This window comes from Rhinopithecus roxellana, chromosome 3 (genome assembly GCF_007565055.1).
Source record: "Rhinopithecus roxellana isolate Shanxi Qingling chromosome 3, ASM756505v1, whole genome shotgun sequence".
Taxonomy (NCBI): Eukaryota; Metazoa; Chordata; class Mammalia; order Primates; family Cercopithecidae; genus Rhinopithecus; species Rhinopithecus roxellana.
In genome coordinates, this window is record NC_044551.1 from 36,904,345 (window position 1) to 36,932,019 (window position 27,675).

General features: G+C 45.3%; 1 pseudogene; it reads left to right on the forward strand.

The window, feature by feature from the left end:
- The window catches only part of LOC104660251, a 36,742-nt pseudogene extending 11,193 nt beyond the window's left edge, over positions 1-25,549 (forward strand).
- The last annotated feature ends 2,126 nt before the right edge of the window (positions 25,550-27,675 follow it).

Genomic DNA, 27,675 nt, shown 5'->3' on the forward strand with positions numbered 1-27,675 from the left:
TTGCTGTGAACCTAAAATTCCTCTAAACGAAGCCTATTTTAAAAATTGATAAATTTGACTTTATCAAAAATATAAATGCCTGCTCATCAAGAGAGATCATTTCAGTTTGGGCATGGTGGCTTACGTCTGTAATCCGGCACTTTGGGAGGCCGAGGCAGGCGGATCACTTGAGGTCAGGAGTTCGAGACCAACCCGGCCAACATGGTGAAACCCGGTGTCTACTAAAAATACAAAAATTAGCTGGGTGTGGTGGTACACACCTGTAATCCCAACTACTAGGGAGGCTGAGGTGGGAGGATTATTTGAACTCAGGAGGTGGAGGTTGCAGTGAGCCAAGATCACGCCACTGTACTCCAGCCAGGATGACAGAGTGAGATCTTGTCTCAAAAAAAAAAAAAAAAAAAAAAGAGAGAGAGAGATCATTTAAAAATGAAAAGATGAGCCACAAAATAGGAGAAACTATTGTGTAATACACATATTTGACAAAGGGCTTGCATCCAGAATATATAAAAAACTCCTACAACTCAACAATAAAAGACTATCAAATGTAAAACAAAACGTGTAAAAATTTGAAGAGATACTCTGCAGAAGAGATCTAGAAATGGCCAATAAGTGCTTGAAAAGATGTTTAACATCAGTAGACTTAAGGGAAAATCAATATTAAAGCCAATGTGAGATACTCATCACATACCAGAATGGCTAAAATTTAAAACATGGAAAATATCAAGTGTTGGTGAAGAAGCGGAGCACTTGAAAGCCTCTTGTATTTCTGTTTTGAGTGTGAAAAGGTAAGAACACTTTGGAAAACACTTTGACAATTTCTTTTGAAGGTAAAATGGTTACCAACTGGGAGCAGTGGCTCATGCCTATATTACCAGCACTTTGTGAGGCCAAGGTGGGAAGATCACTTGAGGCCAGGAGTTCAAGATCAGCCTAGGGCCGGGCGTGGTGGCTCAAGCCTGTAATCCCAGCACTTTGGGAGGCCGAGACGGGTGAATCACAAGGTCAGGAGATTGAGACCATCCTGGCTAACACGGTGAAACCCGTCTCTACTAAAAAATACAAAAAACTAGCCGGGCGAGGTGGCGGGCACGTGTAGTCCCAGCTACTCAGGAGGCTGAGGCAGGAGAATGGCGTAAACCTGGGAGGCGGAGCTTGCAGTGAACTGAGATCCGGCCACTGCACTCCAGCCTGGGTGACAGAGCGAGACTCCATCTCAAAAAAAAAAAAAAAAAAAAAAAAAAGAGATCAGCCTAGACAACATAGCAAGACCGTGTCTCTACAAAACAAACAAACAGACAAACAAACAAAATTAGCTAGGGATGGCAGTATGCACCTGTAGTCCCAGCTACTTGGGAGGCTGAGGCAGGAAGATTGTTTGAGCCCAGAAGGTTGAGGCTGCATTGAGCAATGATTGTGCCACTGTACTCCAGCCTGGGCAACAGAGGGAGACCCCATTCTCAAAAACAAAACAAAACAGCCGGGCGTGGTGGCTCACACCTGTAGTCCCAGCACTTTGGAAGGCTGAGGCAGGTGGATCACGAGGTCAGGAGTTCGAGACCAGCCTGGCCAATATGGTGAAACCCCATCTCTACTAAAAAAAAAATACAAACAAAACAAAATAAAACAGAAAACAAATAAAATATACCTACCTATCCTATGATCCAAAAATTTCATTCTTAGGAGTGAAAATGAATACACACACACATACACACACTACGTACTCACACACACCACACACACACACGCACACGGCTTGTCTATAAATGTTTATAGTAGCTTTATTCATAAAAGGCAAAAGCTAGAAATAGTCCTAATGTCTATGGTTAGATAAGTGAATACATAATTTCTTATGATATACTATTCAACAATTAAAATAATGAATTATTGATATATGCAATAACACAAATGAATCTGAAAAACACATTGAATCAAAGAAGTCAGCCATGAAAGTATATGTAAGATTCTATTTATATGAAATTCTAAAGTATGAAAAACTAACTTATGGTGATGAAAATTAGAGCAGTATTTGCCTTTTGTGGGGGATTAACTGGGAAGCGGCAAGTGGGAACTTTCTGGGGTGGTGAAAATGTTGTATATCTTTACTGTGGTAGTGGTTACATGAGTGTAGATGCTTGTCCAAACTCATCCAACTGTATACTTAACACTCTACATATTCTTTTGTATTTAAATTATAACTCAATGAAAGCAATGTAAAGCTAAAAACACTCAATGTAAGAAAAAACAGTATGGGCCGGGCGCGGTGGCTCAAGCCTGTAATCCCAGCACTTTGGGAGGCCGAGACGGGTGGATCACGAGGTCAGGAGATCGAGACCATCCTGGCTAACATGGTGAAACCCCGTCTCTACTAAAAATACAAAAAACTAGCCGGGCGAGGTGGCGGGCGCCTGTAGTCCCAGCTACTTCGGAGGCTGAGGCAGGAGAATGGCGTAAACCCAGGAGGCGGAGCTTGCAGTGAGCTGAGGTCCGGCCACTGCACTCCAGCCTGGGCGACAGAGCAAGACTCCGTCTCAAAAAAAAAAAACCAGTATGAATATATCAAAATTGATAATTTCATCAACGAAGAATAATGGAGATATAGTAAACAGATGACAGATGAAAGGAAGATAATTTGCTTTGTCAGAAGCTAACAAGAATAGAAAGGAACTCTTGACAATTAACAAGAAAATGAACCTGAATAAAAAAATTGGCCAACGGGATGAGTTAGCAGTTTACAGTTCTTAATCAAATTAGGTATGTGCATACATATTATCTGACCACTCATTCTTAGTCAAATATTCTGTTTTGCTTGTAGTTTTAATTTTAAATATTTATTTTTTAAAAATAATCTCAACTTTTTCTTTAGATTCAGGGGATACATTTGCAGATTTGTTACATGGGTATATTGTGTGATGCTGAGGTTTGGGATATGACTGATCTCATCACCCAGGTAGTGACCATAGTACCCAATAGGTTTTCTCTGTGCTTCTCCCTCTCACCCCACTCTGTGTCTATTGCTGCCATCTTTATGTACATGAGTACCCAAAGTTTAGCTCCCATTTATAAGTAAGAACATGCAGTGTTTGGTTTTCTGTTCCTGCATTAATTTATGTAGGATTGTGGCTTCCAGCTACATCCATGTCACTGCAAAGGATGTGATTCCATTCTTTTTTATAGCTGTGTAGCATTTCGTCCTTTATATGTACTACATCTTCTTTAGCCAATCCGTTGGTTAATTCCATGTCTTTGCTATTGTGGATAGTGCTGTGATGAACATACGAGTGCATGTATCTTTTTGGTAGAATGATTCATTTTCTTTTGGATATATACCCAGTAATGGGATTGCTGGGTCAAACGGTAGTTCCAAGTTCTTTCAGAAATCTCCAAACGGTTTTCCACAGTGCATAAACGTTCCCTTTTCTCCGCAGCCTCACCAGCATCTGTTGTTTTTCTCCAGTCATATATTCTAATGAAATTTTCACACAGGTTCATAAAGGACATGTCCGGTTATTTCCAAAGCAATTTTCTTTGTGGGACTGAGTCGGGGCAATCTGGAGTCCATCAGTTAAGGAGCAGATGGTCGAGCGTGCTGGAGGCACAACATGTTGTACCAACCACAGTTAGAAGAGAGAGATTCGTACACAGTGCAACACACGTGGGTGTTTAGAACATCATTCTGAATGAAAAAACAAACAAATAAAAGCAAAACAATAAAATCTGTAACACACTCTCAGGTCAATAAAAGATCATATGAAAGACAAAACAACATTCCATTTTGTCAAGGATATATACCCCCAAAATCTCTAAAATGGACTAAAATGGTTGTCTTGGATGGACAGAGAATGGCAAGGGAAATGAGGGTAAAGGAGAAGGAATCAACATAGTAAGAGCCTGACTTTGCGCAGACCAGTGGTGACCGTGTGTCATAAACTCAGGAATTAGATCAACTGCACCTGAGCACACGCCCGCCCTCTCCCTCCCACTCTCTCTCTCTCTCTCTCTCTCATACAGACACACACAGACACAGACACACACAGACACATAGACACACACACGCACACACACACACACACACACGCAGAGTTTATTGAGGACATACTATATTCCAGGTATTCTGTATCACACAAATTAGCTCATCTAATTTTTTTTTTTTTTTTTTTCTTTGAGACGGAGTCTCGCTCTGTCGCCCAGGCTGGAGTGCAGTGGCCGAATCTCAGCTCACTGCAAGCTCTGCCTCCCAGGTTTATGCCATTCTCCTGCCTCAGCCTCCCGAGTAGCTGGGACTACAGGCGCCCGCCACCTCGCCCGGCTAGTTTTTTTTTTTTTTTTTGTATTTTTTTTAGTAGAGACGGGGTTTCACCAGGTTAGCCAGGATGGTCTCGATCTCCTGACCTCGTGATCCGCCCGTCTCGGCCTCCCAAAGTGCTGGGATTACAGGCTTGAGCCACTGCGCCCGGCCACTCATCTAGTTTTCTGATAAAGAGGAACTGTTATCACACCTCCCCCCATTTTAGAGATGGGGAAACTGAGGCATGGAGAGGACAGGTAGAGTTCTGAAGGTCACGCAGCTAGTCACTTGCAGAACCAAGATTCAAACCAGGCAAGTCTGAATCCTGCACTGTTCCTGCTCACTATGTCTCCAGAGGAACTCCATGCGGCCCAAGGCCCAGGGCTGTCGACCAAGTCACATGAAGGCACCCATAAAAAAGGTAACCCAGAGTAAGCAGGTCTGTGCCTTCAGCCCAAATAAACATCCCACCAGCATTTCCTCCAATTCCAGCATCGCAGAGAGGGAACCAGGTGGGAGCCCATGTGGTTTTGATAGAACATCCATTCAAGTGGAGCTTAAATATTATAGCGGCACTGTTTGCACAGTTAAATTTAAGGATCTGTCAGTTTATGATGAATTTTTATTTTTAAGGGTTTCAAGTAAGCTGTAAACATTCACTCCAGACTGAAATTTCCCCCATTTAACACCTGGGAGGGACAGGACAGGAAAACAGGGGAGGAAAGTGGGAATGAGGGGTGAGCGTGGTGGAGGGGTGTTGGGAAGAGCCTGGGCACCAGCCTGGGGAGGGATGTACAGGGACCTCTTCCAACCAATATCTCCAGGAAGGGGTATGAAGGGCTGGTGCCCCATAATGAGGGAGGCCAACAGCTTCCCCAAAGGAAGCAGAGTCATTCTCTTTGAAACTCACATTTAGTTTCCCCTTTCCGCCTTTCCAGCAAAGTGAGAGAGTAATGGGCATTTAAGAATCATAACCCCGCTGGGGGTGGTGGCTCACGCCTGTAATCCCAGCACTTTGGGAGGCTGAGGCAGGCGGATCACAAGGTCAGGAGTTTGAGACCAGCTTGGCCAATATGGTGAAACCCCGTCTCTACTAAAAATACAAAAATTAGCTGAGCGTGGTGGCGGACGCCTGTAGTCCCAGCTTCTCGGGAGACTGAAGCAGGAGAATCACTTGAACCCGGGAGGCGGAGGTTGTAGTGAGCCGAAATCGGGCCACTGTACTCCAGCCTGGGAGACAGAGTGAGGCTCTGTCTCAAAAAAAAAAAAAAAAAAAGAATAACAACCCCTTGAGAACTGTTTGCAGGTCTATTGCTGGAGGAAGGACGGAAGATAGGAGACGGTATGCATGGTATGGTTGTAATTTTGAAAACGTTTACATATATGTGGAAAAGGGGCTGACACTGTACAGAACTTTGCATTTTTTGGTATTTTTATAAGATTTTTGAATAGTAAACACCATGGCTTTTGTCATCATAAACAAGTTGTTGCTAAATAAACAAAGAATAAATTAAAATGAATAAGATGCTACCAGCGATTGCTAACATATTCCCTACTCTTATCCTGTGTCAGGTCCTGGGCACCTCTGCTACACGTGCTATCTCATTTAATCTTCACAACACCCTCTGGCATGGCTACTATTTTTTCATTCTTGTTTTCTAATGAGGAAACTGACATTTAGGAAGTGAAGTAACTTGCCTAGAGCTACACAGTTAGGAAGTTGTATTAGTCTGCTAGGGCTGCCTTATTAAAGTATCACAGACTGGGTGGCTTGAACAACAGAAATTAATTTTCTCACAGTTCTGGAAACTAGAAGTCCAAGATCAAGGTGTTAGCAATGCTGGTTTCTCCTGAAGCCTTTCTTTTTGGTTGGTAAAAAGAAATAATAATGACTACCTTCTTGCTGAGCCCTCACATAGCATTTTCTCTGTACACACACATCCCTGGTGGCTTAGTGTGTCCAAATTTCCTTTTCTTAAAAGGACACCAGTCAGATTGGATTAGGATCTGCCTTAATGGCCTTATTTTAACTTAATTACTTCTTTAAGGGTAATTTAAAAATTACCTCTAGCTCCAAATACAGTCACATTCTGAGATATTGGGAATTAGCGCTTCAATGCATGACTTTTGGGGAGTGGGCGGGGACACAATTCAGCCCATACCAGAAGTGGAGTTGCTAAACCATAGGGAAATCTTGTTGAAGACTTTTATTCCGTTCAACCTGTGAAGTAGCATCTCATTCGCTCACGGGGCACTTAGGGGCTCACCTCTGGAAGACCAGGAACTGAACTTGGGTTCTCTGGTCTCCTCCCCAGTGCATGGTGGCAACAGCATGGCCACCCAGGAAACCCCTCAGCCAGCGTGCCCACCTCCACTATCCACACTGGCAGAGGACTTGCTGCCTATGGTTGGAGGACGTGGATGAGGGAGCAGCTGGGAGGATGAACAGGGAATAATGGCAATAGCTATTGTTTACTGACTCCTCCCCAAGTGTGCCAGCCACTCTGCCAATGTCACGTCCAATCTTCAGAGCAGTCCTATGAGGTAGGTATTACCATTGCATCACCTGGGATTTTCTAATTGAAAATGACAGAAAAACCAACCAGGACTAATTTAAGCAAACAAGGAATATATCAGTTATTGGTGCATAATCAACCACCCCAAAATGCAACATTTAAAACAGTAAGTATTTATTCTCCAAAAATTAGCTGGGAGTGGTGGCATGAGCCTCTAGTCCCAGCTACTCAGGAGGCTGAGGCAGGTAAATCGCTTGAACCAGGAGGCAGAGTTGCAGTGAGCCGAGATTGTGCCACTTCACTCCAGCCTGGGTGACAGAGTGAGACTCCATCTCAAAACAAAAAACAAAAACAGTTAAGTATTTATTCTTGGTCATGAATCTACAGCGAGCTGGGTGGTTCTTGTGGTCTCCCTGGGCTCAGCCTCTGCAGTCAGCTCTGCTGTTCTTGGCTGAGCTCTTCCATGCATTTCCAGCTAGCTGACTGTAGGTTGGTCCAGGATGGCCTTGGCTGGGACAACTGGGTCTCCACACCTCTGGCAGGCTAGCTCAGGCTTGTTCACAGGTCCAAGAGAACCAACGTAAGCGTGCAAAGCTCTTGGAAGGGCATGCTCAGAACTGGCCCTCCATCACTTCTGCCACCTTCTATCGGCCAAAGCAAACCACAACAGCAACCCAAATTCAGGGAGGAAGGAAATAAATCCCACCTTTTGATAAGAATTGCTGTAAAGCCATATTGCAAGAAGGTGGGAGAACACAGGGAGGAGTAGAGAAATGAGGCCATTTTTGTGATTCATCTTCCACAGGGAATTTATTAGTCTGTGTATCTATCTGAAAAGTCAAAAGAATCTGGCTTCTGGTACAGCTTAATGTGGACACTCAAATAATAATGCCATCTCCTGGCATGGCTCTGCTCCATGGGTTGTTCTGTTCTCAAAAGTGCCCATTCCTTAACCAATCACTGTGGGAGGGAGCGGGTAGTTTGAGGGAAGTGCTCAGTACCTTAGTCCCTGAGCCAGGGATGAGCTTACACCCAAATCATATAGGTTGAGAGTGGGAGAGGAAGGGACCTTGACGGGAATCTAGGGATACCAGGTGGAAGGTGGAAGGCTGCTGGGCAGCACAAAGCATGGATGTCTGCTACAATTGTTACTTCTACTTTACAGAGGAGAAAACCATGGCTGGGAGAGTCAAGTGCCTTGAGCCAGGTGATTCAGTGTTGAAATAGGGCATTAATCCATGTCTGTGCCACCCTCTTTGGAGCCTGCACACTTTCCACAACTCCTGGCTGCCTCTCGATCCAGAGAGAGAAGAACATTCCTTACCCAGGCTGCTTGCTAACTCCCCTTGCCAACTATTGGTCATCTTCCTGCTCTGACCTCAGAAGGCAGCAGCCAAGATGAGGAAGGGGCTCGAAGCCACGTCACTTGGGGAACTGCTGAGGCACTGGGGCTGGATGGCTTGGAGAAGACTCAGGGGGCTGAGAGCTGCCCCAGCATCTGAGCAGCTTCCTAGGAGCCCACACAGCTGCCAAGGGCAGAACTGGGACCAAGAAAAACAAATGGACCGTAAGGACCCTCTCAGGGTGGAGGGGGTAGGAGGAGAAGGGTAACTGGGAGAAAGAAGAGGAAGGAGGGAATGAGGAGGGGAGGGACAAGCAGGGGCCCACTGGGTCGCCTTGAACTTGCCCAGATGATTTCCAGGGGATCTTGTGCACCAGATCCATAAGGTCAATTGTGTGACCCGGGATTCTCAGACAGTGACTTGGCCAAGTCACAAAACCCAGACAGGAATCACCTCCTCCTCATCCTCCCTCCCCATTCCAGGAGGCATCTCCTAAGTTCCAACCCAAATCGCCTCCTTTGGAGCCCCAGCGACAAGAAAGCAGAGTGGCGAGACCACAGCCTTTGCCTTGGTCAGAGCAGGGTTCGAGTGTCCTTCTCTGACACTCCTCAGCTATGTAATAGGGAACAGGTTGCTTTACTTCCCTGAGTATCTGATTCCTCATCTGAAAATGGGAATAACCCCAACCTCCCAGGGCTGTTGTAGGAACCCAGTGAGCTAACATGTGCCAAGTGCCTGCACGGAGTGCCAGCCCAGCACATCCTGTATATGGTACATATGCAGCCCCTCAGGCTCCTCTCCACCTCAGGCCCTGCACAGCGCCCCCCGCCGACTCAGAAATAGGTTCCAGGTGCCACAGACAGGAAACACGGGGCCCTGAGGGGCTCCCTCCCCAGGCCCCTCTCAGCCTGCTCCTCTCTGTTCCTCCCCTCGCCTCCTGGTGCCCACCGACACACAGATCTCTTTCACCTCCAACTGCAGGAACCCGGCAGCTGATTTAGGAGTGCGCTCAGGGCCCAGAATGTAAACCGTTTCTCACCAGGAATGTGTAAACAACCCATAAAGCAAAGGATTTGGGGCCTGGTCACGTGGCCCAGCTGCCCATAAAATCAAAGCATTGATCTTCGCTCTCCCGCAAGCCTCTAAGCCACGGGAATGATGGAGGGGGTGCGTCTTGGAAACCTGTAATCTTCCACCATACATCTCAGGTGGCATGTTTGAAGTCCTAGGATGAGTTATTTGTATTATTTTTGCAACGTGTACTGAAGAGGCATTAGCCAAAACTGCTCGCAATGGGGCTTACAGGGGCCTGGTCACTTAAAAAAATAGGGGGGACCAAGGGGTACCCCTAGCAAGCAACTCATGAGCTGCAGTTTCTTTGGGTAGCCAGATAATCAAAGCCAGATTATCTTGCCCAGACTTCCCCAAATCCGGATCACCTTCCCAACTTCTGCTGTATTGGTGTACCGCTTGATCTATTATTCACTTCATGCTTTTTATTTTAAACCTCTGCTTTTAACTTGGCTTCATTCCAAACAATATCCACAAAAATCACATGTTTGCTATCTTAGTTTTATTTTTTTCTCTTATACGTGAAAATCTATTCATAATTTTAAGTAACAAATGTTCACCTTGCACCACGAAAAATCATCTAGCTTACCACCAGTGAGCCATACTTTAGGAAACGCTGACCTAGACAATCACACCCATTGTACAAATTGGGAAACTGAGGCCCATAGAAGAAGGATCTTATCCAATGTCACTCAGCTATTGAGGGGCAGACTGGGAGCAGAAGGGATTCAGAACAGCTACCTATTTGTTAAGCATTTACTTGTGTATATTTCCTGATTCACGTAACAATGAGCTAGTGTCTGTCACTGTCCCAGTTTTGCAGATGAGAGAAGTGAAGCCCAGAGAGGTTAAGTGGTTTGTCCAAGGTCACACAGCTAGTCAGTGACTGAACCAGCATTTTTTTTTTTAAATACGAAGAAGTGAAAGTTGGTTTTATTATTCATATATTACCAAGCAGGCATCTGATGACCTGTGGAATTAGAAGTACCCAGCAGACATTTGCAAGGGGTAGGCACATAGGTCAGCAGATCTAAATGACAGTGATCTTCCCTTAGATTCTTTTCTACTGAGGTGAACTGCTCAAAAGACAAGGACGCCTAAAGGCATCCAGGCTAACCACTGTATCCTCTATTCAATTAACACAGGAAGAAAGACCCTCCTTCCTTCCACCACTGGGACTCAACAGTGTACGTTTCCAATCTTAATAGAGCAAAGTCAGGCTTCTGCATTGATGACTGAGGTGCAGGAACAGGAGTGGTCCAAGGTTCTCAAAACACTGATGTTCTGTATTTTTCCAGACTTCCGTACGATTGTCTGCCCCAGACTGTAGGAAATGCTAGTTAGTTTGCTGAACAGACACTATTCAGCAAGTCAAGAAGCATTTTAACTTAGGTGTGCCTGACTTCAAAATCTGGTCCTTTCTGATTTATTTATTTATTTATTTATTTATCTTTCAACAATTTTTGTTTTATACTTTATTTTTATTTATTTATTTTTAATGGAGACACAGTCTTGCTCTATTGTGCAGGCTAGACTGCACGATCTCAGCTCACTGCAACTTCCACCTCCTGGGCTCAAGCAATTCTCCTGCCTCAGCCTCCTGAGTCACTGGGATTACAGGCACAGGCCATCGTGCCTGGCTAATTTTTGCATTTTTAATAGAGACGGTGTTTCGCCATGTTGACCAGGCTGGTCTGGAACTCCTGACCTCAAGTGATCCTCCTGCCTCGGTCTCACAAAGTGCTAGGATTACCGGTGTGAGCCACTGCACCAGGCCTGATTGATTGATTGATCTTTGAAATTTAGTCTCACCCTGTTGCCCAGGCTGGAGTGCTGTGGCGTGATCTCGGCTCATAGCAACCTCTGCCTCCTGGGTTCAAGCAATTCTCCTGTTTCAGCCTCCCAAGTAGCTTAGACTACGCACACACCACCACACCTGGCTAATTTTTGTATTTTTAGTAAAGATAAGGTTTCACCGTATTGGTCAGGCTGGTCTCGAACTCCTGACCTCAAGTGATTCACTCACCTCAGCCACCCAAAGTGCTGGGATTATAGGTGTGAGCCACTGTACCCAGCTTGCTTTTTTATTTTTTAAAATAGAGACAGAGTCTTGCTCTGTTGCCTAGGCTGGAATGCAGTGGCACGATCACAGCTCACTGCAGCTTCAAACCACTGGGCTCAAAGAATCTTCCTGTGTTGACCTCCCAAAGTGCTGGAGTTACAGGTGTAAGCCACTGAGCTGGCCCCAAAGTCTCGCTCTTAATCACCCAAGGGAAAGAGGGAGGACAGAGGAAGGAAGGAATGGGATGTATATTTATTTATTTATTTTGAGGAATAGGTAGAGGATGGAACTCAATTGGAAAGAATGGGATTTTTTTTAAGTGCTAGCAACTTTTACTTCCATTGCTGTATCCTTCTCTGCTTACCCACCAAGTGTCCTTGTCCCATAAAATTCTCACCATAGCCTAGAGCTGCCACAAACAACAGTGTGTCTCGTCCCCAAAGCTCTGGGCACACAAATGGACAATTCCAGGATCCCAGTGTGATGTGACAAAAGGAAGCCCTCCACCACTCACACCCTTAGTGGAACCTGCAGAGCTGTGGTTATGGACGCTGGGCCTATACTTGGGAAAGTTGGATTTGGGATCAGCCAACCTAAAATCAAATCCCAGCTCCTCTGCTCCCTAATTAAGTAAGTTGGGCAAGCCACTCAACCTTGCTCATCCTCAATACTATTGTACCTACCTCATAGGATTCTAGTGAGGGTTAAATCACTACTGCATGTAAAGTGCTTAGCACAGTGCCTAGGACACATGCTTAATATTCTCTATAAAGAGAAAAGAGAGAGGAACACTGAGAAACAATGCCCGTTTTCCCCAGGACCTGACAGCAGATCTACAGCCACCACATGGGCAGCAGCTCAGGGCTATGGATCCAGGACACTGAGGGATGGAGGGAAAACCATGGGTAGAAGAGCTAGTCCTAAACCCAGCTTGGAGCAGGAGGTCAGGGCCCCAGATGATGCTAGGTGTCCCTGCTCTTCTCCAACTTGATTACAATTCTCCAGCACAAAGTACCGAGAATGCAACATCTTGAAATAAAGAGAAAATGTCTGCAACGATCTGGGTTATTACCCCATTCCTGGAAGAACAGGATGTTCTGTAATGCTTGACTAAATGATCCCAGTTGCTCCCAGGTAGAAATCCAGAGTGGAACCTGGGTTTCAAGGTCCCTGAGCTCAGGTGTGACGTGGGGCTTGCGTAGATAGGGGTCCATCGACCCCGGGCAGTTTACCTAAGCCCTGGGGTACCTGCTCCCTGTGTGTCCTAGGCTTTTGTTTATCCTTGTTGCCTACCTGTGAGTAATAAAGCTTTTCTTTCTTTCTTTCTTTTTTTTTTTGAGACAGAGTCTTGCTCTGTCACCCAGGCTGGAGTGCAGTGGCACGATCTCAGCTCACTGCAAGCTCTGCCTCCCGGGTTCAGGCCATTCTCCTGCCTCAGCCTCCCGAGTAGCTGGGACTACAGGCGCCCGCCACCACGCCTGGCTAAATTTTTGTATTTTTAGTAGAGACAGAGTTTCACCGTGTTAACCAGGATGATCTCAATCTCCTGACCTCGTGATCCGCCCGCCTCGGCCTCCCAAAGTGCTGGGATTACAGGCGTGAGCCACCACGCCTGGCCAATAAAGTTGTTTTGCCTGACTTGTGGTTGTGTTCTGTCTCACCTGATGAGAACTAGGAACTTTTACACTTGGCCATAGAGGAGCCCACTTTATTGTGACAGTCACATGGCTTTGCTGAAACTCCTCTCAACTACCAAAGGGGGATCACCTGGGCCCAAATTTATTGATTTACCTACTTATTTTTTAGCTTTATTGAGGTATAATTGATAAAAATTATATATATTTAAAAGTGAACAACTTGATGTTTTGATATACATGTAGATAGTGAAATGATCACCATGATCAAGCTGAGTAACATATCCATCGCCTCACATAATTACTTTTCTTGTGTGTGGTAAGAATACTTAAAACCTACCTTCTAAGAAAATTTCGAGTATCCAATACAGTACTGTTAACTCTAGTCACTGCTGTACATTGGATCTCCAGAACTTATGCATCTTGTGTGACTGGAACTTCATACCCTTTGAACAACCTCTCCTTATTTCTCCCAGCCCCTAACTCCTGGAAAGCACCATTCTACTCTGTGCTGCTGCTAATTCAACTATTTTAGATTCCACTTATACGTGAGGTCCTGCAAGCCATATATCTCATAAGGGGCTAATATCCCAAACACATAAGGAACTCAAACGGCACAATAGCACAAAACAATAAGAACAGTAACAGATAATCTGATTTAAATGTCGGGCAAAGGGCCTGAACAGACATTTTTCAAAAGAAGAACATACGAATGGCCAAAAGCTCTATGAAAAGATGCTCAGCATCGCTCATCATCAGGGAAATGCAAACCAAAACCACGGTGAGATATCATCTCCTACCTGTTAGAAAGGCCATCATTGAAAAGACAAAAGATAACAAGTGTTGGCAAGGACGTGGAGTAAAGGGAACCCTTACACTCTCTTGGTGGGAATGCAAATTGATACAGCCATTATGGCAAACAGTATGGAGGCTTCTCAAAAAATTAAGAATAGAACTACCATATGATCTGGCAATCCCGCTTCTGGGTATAAAGGCAAAGGACTTGAAATCAGTATCACAAAGAGATGTCTGCACCCCCATGTTTACTGCAGCATTATTCACAATAGCTAAGATATGAAAACAACCTAAATGTTGTTTCCAACAACATTCGTTTGTATTCAACAAATGGATGAATAAATGTAATGTGGAGAGTGTGTGTGTGCGTGTGTGCCTAAAAACAGGAGATCCTACCACTTGGGACAACACAGATAAACCAGAAGGACATTACGCTAAGTGAAATAAACCGGGACCCCAAATTTATTTATTTATTTATTATTTATTTATTTATTTATTTATTTGAGATGGAGTCTCACTCTTGCCCAGGCTAGAGTACAGTGGCACAATCTTGTCTCACTGCAACCTCCACCTCCTGGGTTCAAGCGATTTCCAAGGCCTCCCAAAATGTTAGGATTACAGGTGCGAGCCACCGTGCCCAGCCCCACATTTAAATGAATATTTTTATGTTCATAGATTCGAGTCCTGGGCTTGTCAGGGCTCATGGTGCTGTCCAAGCTCATAGGGACCAAACTCTAATTTCACAAACTGGAGAACTCTGTGCATGCGCGCACACACACACACAGTTTCACATGTAAGTGAGAGGCAGCTTTCTTGTGTTTAGGGTTTTGATCTTAACTCTGCCATTACGACTGAAATTACTGACCTTGGTAAATCTGTTTTTCTAATTGTAAAATGGACATAGTCAAATATTCTTAAAGAACTGTTTTGAGGACTATGTGAATAAAACCTATAAAGCACTTTCTACAGTGCCTGACACATGGTAAAGGTTCAACACATAAACCTAACACACAATTCCTTGTTTCTGAGAAACAACTTCATGGCTCGATTCAGGAAACTGATACTGGGAAATGCTTGTTGGGTTCTTGAACAGTGGAAGATAAAAATGTGAAACTTACCAAGTCCATTGCTGAAATCCACTGAATTGCTAAATAAATATCAGCTGCGATATTAGATTGGTTGTACTTCCTCATTCAACACACGTTTCTTTGAGTGCCAACCAAGTAAAAGCACGATGCTGGCTCTCAGGCACTGAGACTAAAGACCCTGGTGTGCTCAAGTTGCAACTTGCAAAAACTCCTAGTCTAGAGGGGAAGGTCACAAACAACCAAGTGTACAGCAGGAAGCATACAGCGCCCTGTTACTAGCTCTGTAAGTGTTATGAAGGTGCTCAAAAAACCAAAAATAATTCCACCCAGCGGGATCCAGTAAGCAGGAAGGCAGCCTTTGAGTTGATCCTTTAAAGATGGGAAGAATTGGCCGGGCGTGGTGGCTCACGCCTGTAATCCCAGCACTTTAGGAGGCCGAGGCGGGCGGATCACGAGGTCAGGAGATCGAGACCATCCTGGCTAACACGGTGAAACCCCGTCTCTACTAAAAATACAAAACAAAAAATGAGCCAGGCGTGGTGGCGGGCGCCTGTAGTCCCAGCTACTTGGGAGGCTCGAGGCAGGAGAATGGCGTGAACCCGGGAGGCGGAGCTTGCAGTGAGCCAAGATCGTGCCATTGCATTCTAGCCTGGGTGACACAGCGAGACTCCGTCTCAAAAAAAAAAAAAAAGGGAAGAATTTCCTTTTTAAAAAGACAAACTGTCCAGTCTGCACATCCAAATTCCATCCATTGGCCTGGTATGGTGGCTCATGCCTGAAATCTCGGCAATTTGGGAGGCTGAGGCAGGTGGATCACCTGAGGTCAGGAGTTTAAGCCAACATGACGAAAACCTGTCTCTACTAAAAAATATAAAAATTAGCCGGGCATGGTGGTGGGCGCCTGTAGTCCCAGCTACTTGGGAGGCTCGAGGCAGGAGAATGGCGTGAACCCGGGAGGCGGAGCTTGCAGTGAGCCAAGATCGTGCCATTGCATTCTAGCCTGGGTGACACAGCGAGACTCCGTCTCAAAAAAAAAAAAAAAGGGAAGAATTTCCTTTTTAAAAAGACAAACTGTCCAGTCTGCACATCCAAATTCCATCCATTGGCCTGGTATGGTGGCTCATGCCTGAAATCTCGGCAATTTGGGAGGCTGAGGCAGGTGGATCACCTGAGGTCAGGAGTTTAAGCCAACATGACGAAAACCTGTCTCTACTAAAAAATATAAAAATTAGCCGGGCATGGTGGTGGGCGCCTGTAGTCCCAGTTACTCAGGAGGCTGAGGCAGGGAGAAGTGCTTGAACCTAGGAGGCAGAGGTTGCAGTAGGCCGAGATCGAGCCATTGCACTCCAACCTGGGTGACAGAGCAAGGCTCGGTCTCAAAAAAAAAAAAAAAAAAAAAATTCTACCCATCATTCAAAAGTCACTTCCTCCCGAAAGCCCTTCCAGGAGCACTCCTAAGTGGAAGTGTCCCTTCTCTCCTCTTTTCACATCATTTTGAAGCCCTTTATCTGCCCAGCTTGTAGGGCTCTTATCACCTACTTGTATTTCTGTGGCTCTTTCTCCTACCTGTCATTTTAATGACAACTCCCTGAGGGCCTTTCTTGCACACAGTGAGCACTAAATAGCTGAGCCAAACTGAATGGAAAGCTGTGTTCTGATGGCCAAAGGTCCGGCCTTGGGTCCCTGGGATGAAGTTCCTGCCTGCATACGCTCTAGTCACAGGCTCCTCCAGTTCTGCAATAACAAAGGATACATGTGTACATGTGAGCTACGGCACCCAACTAACCCTGAACCGTCTCCACAACCTCACCCTGCCCTGATTGTCTCAGCATGTGGGTCTCCAGCCTCCCCTGAACCCACCGAACACGTGGTCTGTAGGGTTACCACAAGACCACACCAGGCAGGCTCTGCCCTTCAGGTTACTTGGGAGTTAAAGTGGGTGATGGGCACATTCTTTGGTAAGCATTTTACATTCTTTTTTTTTTTTTTTTTTTTTTGAGACAGAGTCTCGCTCTGTCACCCAGGCTGAAGTGCAGTGGCCGGATCTCGACTCACTGCAAGCTCCGCCTCCCGGGTTCACGCCATTCTCCTGCCTCAGCCTCCCGAGTAGCTGGGACTACAGGCGCCCGCCACCTCGCCTGGCTAGTTTTTTGTATTTTTTAGTAGAGACGGGGTTTCACCGTGTTAGCCAGGATGGTCTCGATCTCCTGACCTCGTGATCCGCCCGTCTCGGCCTCCCAAAGTGCTGAGATTACAGGCTTGAGCCACCGCACCTGGCCTAGCATTTTATATTCTTCACTTCATCCTCACAGCACCTCGAAATAGGTGGTATCATCTTACCTCGTTTACAGATGAGGGAACCGAAGAATTCCCAGGTTACTAATCCTATTAGTAACCTGGGAATCATCTTTGATGCTTCCCTTCCTCCCACCACCCACAAAACGACCCATTCCCTGTCCTGACCATTTTATCTGTGGAGTGTTTCTCAAATCCATAATTTTCTCTCCATGCTACTACCACCAGCCCAATCCAAGACACTATTCCCTCTTGCCTGCGTAAACACCATAGCTTCCCAACTCGTCTCCCTGTCACCACTCTGACCTCAGTACTGTAGCCAATGACTTTTTGGCTTAAAATATTTTCAGCTGGGGACGGTGGCTTGCGCCTGTAGTACCAGCTATTCCGAAAGCTGAGGAGGAAGGTGGCTTGAGCACAGAAGTTCGAGGCTGTAGTGAGCTATGGTCACTGTACTCCAGCCTGGGCAACAGAGTGAGACCCTGTCCCTAAAAAATAAAAATTAGGCTGGGCACGATGGCTCACGCCTGTAATCCCAGCACTTTGGGAGGCTGAGGCAGGTGGATCACCTGAGGTTGGTAGTTTGAGACCAGCCTGGGTAACATGGTGAAACCCCGTCTCTACTAAGAATACAAAATTAGCTGGGTGTGGTGGCGGGCGCCTGTAATCCAAGCTACTCGGGAGGGTGAGGCAGGAGAATAGCTTGAACCTGGGAGGCGGAGGTTGCAGTGAACCAAGATTGTGCCACAGCAGTCTAGCCTGGGCAACAGAGCGAGACTTTGACTCAAAAAAATAAAAAACAAAAAATAAAATAAAATAAAAATAAATAAATTAAAATAAAATAAAAAATTTAAAAAGTTTCAATGTAATTTCTTTATGCATATACCTACAATACGTGCATGCATATCCATAAATACAATTTTACACAAATGCCTAAAAATGATCAGAAATACCCTTTATTTAGTCAGTACAGTTTTCTTTCTTTTCTTTTTGGTTTGGCTCCTCCTTTTCCACCCCCTTGCCTCACACAGCACCCTACACTAATGCCAACAACCTGCTGTGTGTTGTTCCATGTTTTTATCTGTACTCGCTCAATTCTGAGCACATATTTGTATGCACGTTTACAAATACAGAATTTACTCGTTACTGCTTCTTTTTTTTAAAATGAGACCATCCTATAAAAACATTTAAAACAATGTTATAGTTTTCTGCATCTTACCTTCTTCACCCAACAACACTTCATGGACATCTTTCCAAGTCATCGAGTATAGCTCTAATTCTTTCTTTTTAATGGCTGCATAATATTTCACTGTGTAGATGTATCAGTGTATTCAGTCACCATCTTGTTTTTATTTTTGTTGTTCTGAGACAGGGTCTCACTCTATCACTCAGGCTGGAGTACAGTGGCGCAATCACCCCCTCACTGCAGCCTTGAACTCCTGGGCTCAAGGGATCCTCCACCTCTACCTCCTGAGTAGCTGGGACTACAAGTGAGTGCCATTAGACCCGGCTAATTTTTTTTTAAGAGATGGGGTTTCACTATGTTGCCCAGGTTTGTCTTGAACTCCTGGACTCAAGCAATCTTCCCACCCCAGCCTCCCAAATTACTGGGATTACAAACACGAGCCACCATGCCCAACCTGGTCATCACTTTGTTGATGGTCATTGTCTGCTTTCATTTTTTTTGCCACTGGGAGCAATGTGGCACTATTAGGTAGAGTTATTAGAGGCAGCAGAAGCTGATGCTGTTTAATTGACCTGGAGGCTCAGTTGCTAGGACCAAAACCCTAAACCATGCCACAGAACAGCCTGATAAGCTCACTGACTTATCAGGCTTGGTCTCACCAAGCTCTCTCCTGCTCCACCCATGCCACCTCTGCACCTGGAATTCCACCGTGCAGTCCCTGGGAAACTGCCTCTGGTGCTGCAGCCACAAGAACTGGACTCTTGTCTGGTCGCATGTTAACACAAAATGGGAGAAGTCTCACAGGATGCATCTAATTGGCAGAGCCTGCTGGAATGGTCACATCCTAGCTGCAAAGGAGGCTGGAAGGTTAATGGAAATTCTTGAACTGAGGAGATGATTTCCCCAAATATAAAGAAAGGCTATTCAAAAAATGATGGGCAACTATGAATATGGCAGTATCTACTGCAGTTTTCCTGTACATAAGTCTTTCTTTATTGGGGCATTTTAAATATGTATTTATTTATTTTTAATTTTTTGAGATGGAGTCTCACTCTGTCACCCAGGCTGGAATGCAGTGGCATGATCTTGGCTCACTGCAGCCTCTGCCTCCTGGGTTCAAGTGATTCTCCTGCCTCAACCTCCTGAGTAGCTGGGATTATAGGCCCACACCACCACACCTGGCTAATTTTTGTACTTTTAGTAGACATGTGATTTCACCATGTTGGTCTGGCTGGTCTCGAACTCCTGACCTCAGGTGATCTGCCTGCCTCAGCTTCCCAAAGTGCTGGGATTACAGGCATGAGCCACCACGCTCGGCCAAGGGGCCTTTATTTTTATAGTGTAGGTTTGCAGGAGTTGAATGGCTGCTTTCCAAAATGTCTGTAACGTTGCATGTTTCTACCAGCAATATGTGGGAGTACCACTTTCTTTACCTCCCCACCAGCCATAGGTGTGAGAGCTCTGTTTGATATAAAACTTGATCACGGCCGGGCGTGGTGGCTCACACCTGTAATCTCAGCACTTTGGGAGGCCAAGGCGGGTGGATTACCTGAGGTCAGGAGTTCAAGACCAGCCTAGCCAATATGGTGAAACCCCGTCTCTACTAAAAATAATATATAAAAATTAGCCGAGCATGGTGGCACATGCCTGTAAACCCAGCTACTTGGGAGGCTGAGGTGGGAGAATTGCTTGAGCCCGGGAGAGGGAGGTTGCAGTGAGCCGAGATCGTGCCACTGCACTCCAGCCTGGCTGACAGAGCAAGACTCTGTCTCAAGCAAACAAAAACAAAAACAAAACGTGATGACTTTGCTGACTGTTACTATAACAGTATGTAACTGACTGTTAATATAAATTTGAGTATATTTTTCACGTTTGTTGGTCATTCCGTTGACTGTCTAGTTATCACCTTTGCCCTTTTTTCTGTTGTGATGGCTTCTCCTTTCAGGCTGCATGCTGAATATCTTCCATCTGTCCTTCCAGGTCAGGCTCTGCTTTCTCCATCTGCTCTGTGCCTCTTATCCCATATGGACTGTATAGCCAGCTTCTGGTTGGGTTTGACCAGTGTGAGGCACACCTGAAGATCACTGGGCAAGAGCAAAGACAGATTGGGGTATTTACTCCCAAGTCCTTTTCCTGCCCTTGCTGGGCATCATGAGTTGGCTTCATTCCTCTGCAGCTCCTGTCCTCTGGCCCTCCACCCTTTTCCAGGCTCTGAAAACTCCTTGCTATCCCAACTCCTTTTGGCCTTGGTGGAAATGATTCCCTTCTGATACCAGCTCTGGGGTTGTGCAGGTCCCTAGATGCATTTGCTGAACCCTGCACACCCCTCTGAAAATAGTCCTTCTTTACTGTCCCTTCATTATATTACCTTAAACTACCCAAGTTGAGTGTGCCACCTACCTCCTGACAGGACTGTCACTGACATAAAATAGGAACCCTTTTTCTGTCTTTAGTAGACAGTGCTGTTTTTCAAACTCTAATGTTTGCCCACTGAGTTTGTTTTTGGTATCTTTCGTCATATTAGAGATTTATTTAAAAATATATAGTCAAATTTAAATTTTAAGTAATCTCTCTTTTCTTTTTTTCTTTTTTTTTTTTTTTGAGACGGAGTCTCACTCTGTCACCCAGGCTAGAGTGCAGTGGCACGATCTCGTCTCGCTACAACCTCTGTCTCCCAGGTTCAAGCGATTCTCCTGCCTCAGCCTCCTGAGTAGCTGGGGTTACAGGCATGCACCACCATGCGCAACTCAGTTTTGTATTTTTAGTAGAGACAGGGTTTTGCCATTTTGGCCAGGCTGGTCTCGAACTCCTGACCTCAGATGATCCACCCGCCTCGGCCTTTCAAAGTGCTGGGATTACAAACGTGAACCACAGCCATTTTTTTTTTTTTTTTGAGATGGAGTTTTGCTCTGTCGCCCAGGCTGTAGTAGAGTGGCATAATCTCAGTTTACTGCAACTCCACCTCCCAGATTCAAGAGATTCTCCTGCCTCAGCCTCCTGAGTAGCTGGGTTTACAGGCACCCACCACCACGCCTGGCTAATTTTGTATTTTTAGTGGAGACCGGGTTTCACCATGTTGGCCAGGCTGGTCTTGAACTTCTGACCTGAGGTGATCCACCCATCTTGGCCTCCCAAAGTGCTGGGATTACAGGTATAAGCCATTGCACCAGGCCAGGCTCTCTTCTTTGACAAATAAGGTCTTCCCAGGCTCTAGATCAGAAATTGGGAAACTTTTTGCATAAAAATCCAAAAAGTATCTATTTCAGGCTTCGAGGGGTGTATGGTCTCTATCATAAGTACTCAACTCTGGCATCATTGCACAAAAGCAGCCATAAATATGCCAACAAATATGCTTCAGTAAAACATTGTTTATAAAAATAGGCAGGCAGCAGGCCGGGCGCGGTGGCTCACACCTTTAATCCCAGCACTTTGGGAGGCTGAGGCGGGCAGATCATGAGGTTAGGAGTTCGAGACCAGCCTGGCCAAAATGGTGAAACCCCATCTCTACCAAAAATACAAACAAAAAAATTAGCTGGGTGTGGTGGCGGGTACCTGTAATCCCAGCTACTTCAGAGGCTGAGGTAGGAGAATCGCTTGAACCTGGGAGGCAGAGGTTGCAGTGAACTGAGATCATGCCACCACACTCCAGCTCAGGCAACAGTGCAAGATTCTGTCTCAAAAAAAAAAAAAAAGAAAGAAAGAAAGAAAAAAAAGGCAGCAGCAATTCTACTCCTAGGTAAATGCCCAAGAAAAATGACAGCATAGTTCACACAAATACTGGTACCTGAATGTTCACAGCAGCACTAACCATAATAGCCAAAAGGAGGAAACAAACTAAATGTCAATCAATGGATAAATGGATACATAAAATGGAATATTATTCGGCCATGAAAAGGAGTGAAGTGCTGATATTGCTACAACATGGATGAATCTTGAAAGCATGCTGAGAAAAAAAAACAGTTACAGACGATCACTTATAATATGACTCTGTTCATATGAAATGTCCAGGATTGGCAGATCTGTAGAAACAGAAAGTAGATTAGTGGTTGCCTAGGGCTGGGGAGGATAGGGAATGGGGGTTAGCTAAGAGGTATAGAGTTTCTTTCTGAAATGATGAAAATGTTCTACAATTGACTTTGGTGATGGTTGCATGTATCTAAGAATATACTAAAAATCATTGAACTGTATACTTCAAGTGATGAATTATATGGTATGTGCATTACATTTAATAAAACTGTTGTTTTTTTAAGTAAGGCAGCCAGCTGGATGGGGCCCATGTGCTGTAGTTTGCTGGCCACTGCTCTACATTAAACATGCAGTATGTTAGAATATCTTACATTATTTTGTATTATTTTAATTCTTACATTTACATTTTTGATCTAGCTGAAATTTTGGATTTTTTTTTGACATTTTAATGATTCATGGTAGACAAGCTTTATTTTTTTTTCCAAGTTTTTTTTTTTTAATACTTTAAGTTCTAGGGTACATGTACACAACGTGCAGGTTTGATACATATGTACACATGTGCCATGTTGGTGTGCTGTGCCCGTTAGTTCGTCATTTACATTAGGTATATCTCCTAATGCTATCCTTCCCCCATCCCCCCACCCGATTTTGTGGTTTAAGATGAGGATTCATTTTATTTATTCCAGAGGGTTACATTATCAGGCCAGCACCATTTGTGAAATAAACTATCCTTTTCCCACTGTGATGAGATACTTCTTTTGTCAAATGCTAACATCTATATCCTGAGATCTAATTCTGGATCATTTATCCTGTTCCACAGATCTACTTGTCTATGCCTTTCTAATATCACAATGATCTGATTTTAGTGACTTCATTGCATGTTCTGGTTTCTGTAAAGGAAGTCCCCCCTCATGTTCCTTTCTTTCACACTTGACTTGCAGCCAGTGAGCTTATCAAAATGGATATCACTCTCTGCTTAAAAGCCTTTAATGGATTCCCATTGCTCTAACAATTATGGCCCAAATTCTAATGGACCCGTGAGCCCTGCCTTCTTGGTCCTGCTCAGCTCTCCAGCTTCTCTGGGCTGAGCACGCCTCACCTGGTACTCTGTACTGCAGCCACGCTGATGTTTCTCAAGTGCTCCTGCTCCCTCCACCCCAGGACCTTTGCATAGTCTGCTTCCTCTGCCTGGGATGCTTTTACTTTCCCTTTGTCAAGTTAACCTCCCCTCTCTCTTCAACATCAGCTTGATCATCATTCCTGGGGGATGATGGCTATGCTGACCTCCGTGAGCAGAACAATTCTCTGTCCCTACATTGGGAACCAATGCGTTGCATTTACTGCACTTACATTTATCTGTATAATATTTTGACTACTGCCTGCCTCCTTCAACTCCCCATTGCCCTCCCAGTAATTAGCACTGTGTCCCACCCATGGTAGGTACTCCAAGAAATTTGAAGGAGTGAATAAGCAGGTAGAGACTGAATTCAGGCACCTGTCTGTCTGTTCCCAAATCCATTCTCTTCCCTTCATTGTGCTGTGCACTGCTCTGGAGCAAGCCCTGCATGGGACCTTTGAAGACCTGGGTTCTAGGCTCAGCTCTGCCTCTAATTGAGGCAGTTCCCTAAATCTGGTCATGAAGTGCCTCTAGTGAGCCTCACAAACACCCTGGGAGGCAGTTGGTGAGGGGATACATATCCCTCTGATTTCACAGTTGAGGAATCAGAAAGAGGCTAAGGATGAAGTGACTTGCTGGAGGTCACACAGTCAGTCAGAGTCAGAGCTCAGAGCCCTGCCCTCCAGGCCCCTACATCAGTGCTCATCTCGAAAGAACCCATTCCCTGGTTGGGTTTCCCCATTTATGAGACGGTGAAGAGGGGTCTGGATGGTGTCAATGGTGTTTCACAAACCCCAGGCACCCTAGGCTTTGCCATACCTGAGTTCCATCTATATTATAGTTACTTAAAAATTTTATTTAAAGGCCTCCTAGGGGAAAAAAAAAACATTTATTACCTTTACTTTTTAATTTATGTTTTTGAAAAGAGACTTCTAAAAATGAGGAAAACTTGTATTACCTCTGTCATTCTATTGTAACCACCTCTGGTTAATTGCGTTTTATCTAAGACATATTTGTATTAGTCTGTTCTCACACTGCTATAAAGAACTGCCCAAGACTGGGTAATTTATTTTTTTAAAAAAGAAGTTTAATTGAGTCATAGTTCCACATGGCTGGGGAGGCCTCAGGAAATCTACAATCATGGAGGAAGGGAAAGCAGACATCTTCTTCACAAGGCAGCAGGAGAGAGAAGAGTGAGCAAGAGCAGGGAAAACTGCCTTATGAAACCATTGGATCTCTTGAGAATTCACTCACTATCAACAGAGCAGCATGGGGGAACCGCCTCCTTAATCCAATCACTTCCTACTAGGTCTCTCCTTAAACACCTGGGGATTACAATTCAAGATGAGATTTGGGTGGGGACACAGAGCCAAACCATATCAACATTTGAGTACATTTGTACCTCTTAGAGTTAGAATGGTTCACCTGGGAGCTATTTCAGATTCTCTCAAGTTTCTGTGTTTGGAAACCCTGATCTGGGGCTGGTTGAGGTTGGGCACCCCTCCATGAAGCTGTCATTGGTTCAGTCAACAAATATCTGTTTAAAACCATGATGTGCAAAGTACCAGGCCACACCCTTCCACATCACGGTGGGGCAGGAGGGGGTCAGGCCTGTGATCATCTCAAGAAGGTGTTGGGGGCTAAATGTCTGACTATGTGTCTATGTCAGAGTATGCCTGTCTGTTGAGTGTGTCAAGGTTGATGTCTGTGTGTCTGTCTGTGTGAGAGTTTATGTGACTGTGTGAACACACCGGCATACAGGCCTTTTCCCCTGGGCTCCCACCACAGTTCTTCCTTCCCAGCCCAGTGCGGGGTCAGTCCATGTGACAGCCCCAGACTGGGGCCTGCTTTCTCTCAGGGCCAGAGCTGTTGAGTGAGAGAGACAAGGCGGGCCACCAAGGTGGGCACCTCAGCCCCATCAGATCTCCTGGAGGTCATCGAGCAAAGGGGGCCCTCAGGAGTCCTCAGTGGGACTAAGCCACCCTGGGACCTAGAGTTCTGGAATGTTCCTGATCTTTCTCAGTCTACCAATGGGGAAATGGACTTTGAAGGGGGAGGACTTGCCAGAGACATTGAATGTGCAAGTGGCAGGGACAGGCTCAAGATTGTCATCGACCCCTCTGCAGCTTCTCCACAGGTTTCCAGGAAGCAGCCATGCACTGTCTGCTGCAAAGGCAATTTGACATGAGGAGAAAACAAGAACTTTAAAATAATACAAGTAAAAGCTAATGTGGGCCGGGCACGATGGCTCACGCCTGTACTCCAGCACTTTGGGAGGCCAAGGTAGGCGGATCACCTGAGTTTGAGACCAGCTTGGCCAACATGGTGAAACCCTGTCTCTACTAAAAATACAAAAATGAGCCGGTCACGGAAGTGTGCACCTGTAATTCCCAGCTACTTGGAAAGCCGAGGCAGGAGAATTGCTTAAACCCGGGAGACAGAGGTTGCAGTGAGCTGAGATTGCGCCACTGTACTCCAGCCTGAGTGACAGAGTGAGTCCATCTCAAAAAAAAAAAAAAAAAAGCTAATGTGCACAGAGCACTCTGATGTTAGGCACTGTTTTAAGCACTTTAAATATATTAACACATTCAGTCCTCAGATAACGATGAGGTAGATGTGCATATTATCATCTCATTTTCCAGATAAAGAAAAAGCGCAGCACAGAGAGGTTAACTAACTTGACCAGGATCACACAGCTGGTAAGCTGCCATCATGATCAACATTCTGCCTCAACATTAGGCAAAGAAATGGCAGAGGCCTGTGGATAGAAAGACACCTTTCTTCAGCAGGGAGCGGTGGTTCATGCCTGTAATCCCAGCACTTTGGGAGGCTGAGGCAGGCGGATCACTAGGTCAAGAGATCAAGACCATCCGGAACAACATGGTGAAACCCTGTCTCTACTAAAAATACAAAAATTAGCTGGGCTACTGAAGCTCTTTTCAGTAGGAACTTTCTCCTCCAGAGAGCATGCACATTTTGAGTTTATCTGTCCTCAGACTGACCCTTTGCTCATTATAATAGTAAAAAACACACCCCTGGGCGGAGATTTAAGATGCTAACGAGCTGTACATGCTACGTATGGAAACATATGTATGGCCGCCGTGCATGTGCACCCAGAGGACCACCCAGAACATGCTTACTACAATAGTAACACCTCTTCCTACCTCCTTATGAATAATCATGGAAGATTCTTATAAAGGGAGCTTCCCTAGTGCTGGTCTTGGCTGTCTCATCCTCATGAGCAGCCCACCCTGACCTTTCAAAATATTCTTGTTTTTTTTTCTTCTTTCTTTTCTGAGACAGAGAAGAAAACCAGTGCGGCAAGGGAAGAGGGGTTGGGAGCTGGGGTCCCAGCGACAGGCAGGGGCAAGGTCGCACTTTATGTCCAAGGCCATTTTTAAGGAATCTGCTTTTTTTTTGTTGTTTAGACGGAGTCTTGCTCTGTCGCCCAGGCTGCAGTGCAGTGGCATGATCATGGCTCACTGCAACCTCCACCTCCCGGATTTAAGTGATTCTCCTGCCTCAGCCTTCTGAATAGCTGGGATTACAGGCACATGCCATCACATCCGGCTAATTTTTGTATTTTTAGTAGAGATGGGGTTTCACTATGTTGGCCAGGCTGGTCTCGACCTCCTGATCTCAAGTGATCCACCTGCAAAATATCTTTTTATTTTTCGATAAATTACTCTATGATTCACCTACTTTACTGGGTGTCACTTGTTTAAATTTTTCTAAAATAAGAAGACAAGAACCGAGGTCTTATACAAGCCATCAACATAAGGGCACACAGTTAGTAAGGGGTCAAACCAGCACTTGAAGCCAGGCCCACATGCTCTGAAACCTGTGATCTTATCCGCTCAGCTCTCCTTCCTCAGTTATCTCTGCATCTGAAAACCATGTGTGAGAAAGACACGGCACAAACACTGTCCCATTTTATAGAGAAGAAAGGGAGGCAGCCTGCCTGAGAGTACATGGCTGGTGAACACAGAGCCTGTGCTCAGAAACTCAGGTCCACCTGATTCCCTGGCCAGTGCCTCTTTTCTTTGTTCCTTCAGGAATGTTCCAGAAAAGGCTCCAGTTCTATGGTTTTCTATGGTCAGCAATGCACTGCTGCCAGGGCTTCTTTCCGAGCAAGGTCTTATTTCTTATTTTACTGGAGCTTCCCACAAGCCTCTGAAGGTCAGAACGTGCTCCATTTCACAGAGGAGTAATCAGAGGTCCAGAGAGGGGAAGAGACTTACCCAAGCCTTGGGCCAGCGTTCCTGTCTCTAAGTCCAGGGAGAGAGGCCCAGGGCAGGGTATCCTGCAGGGACA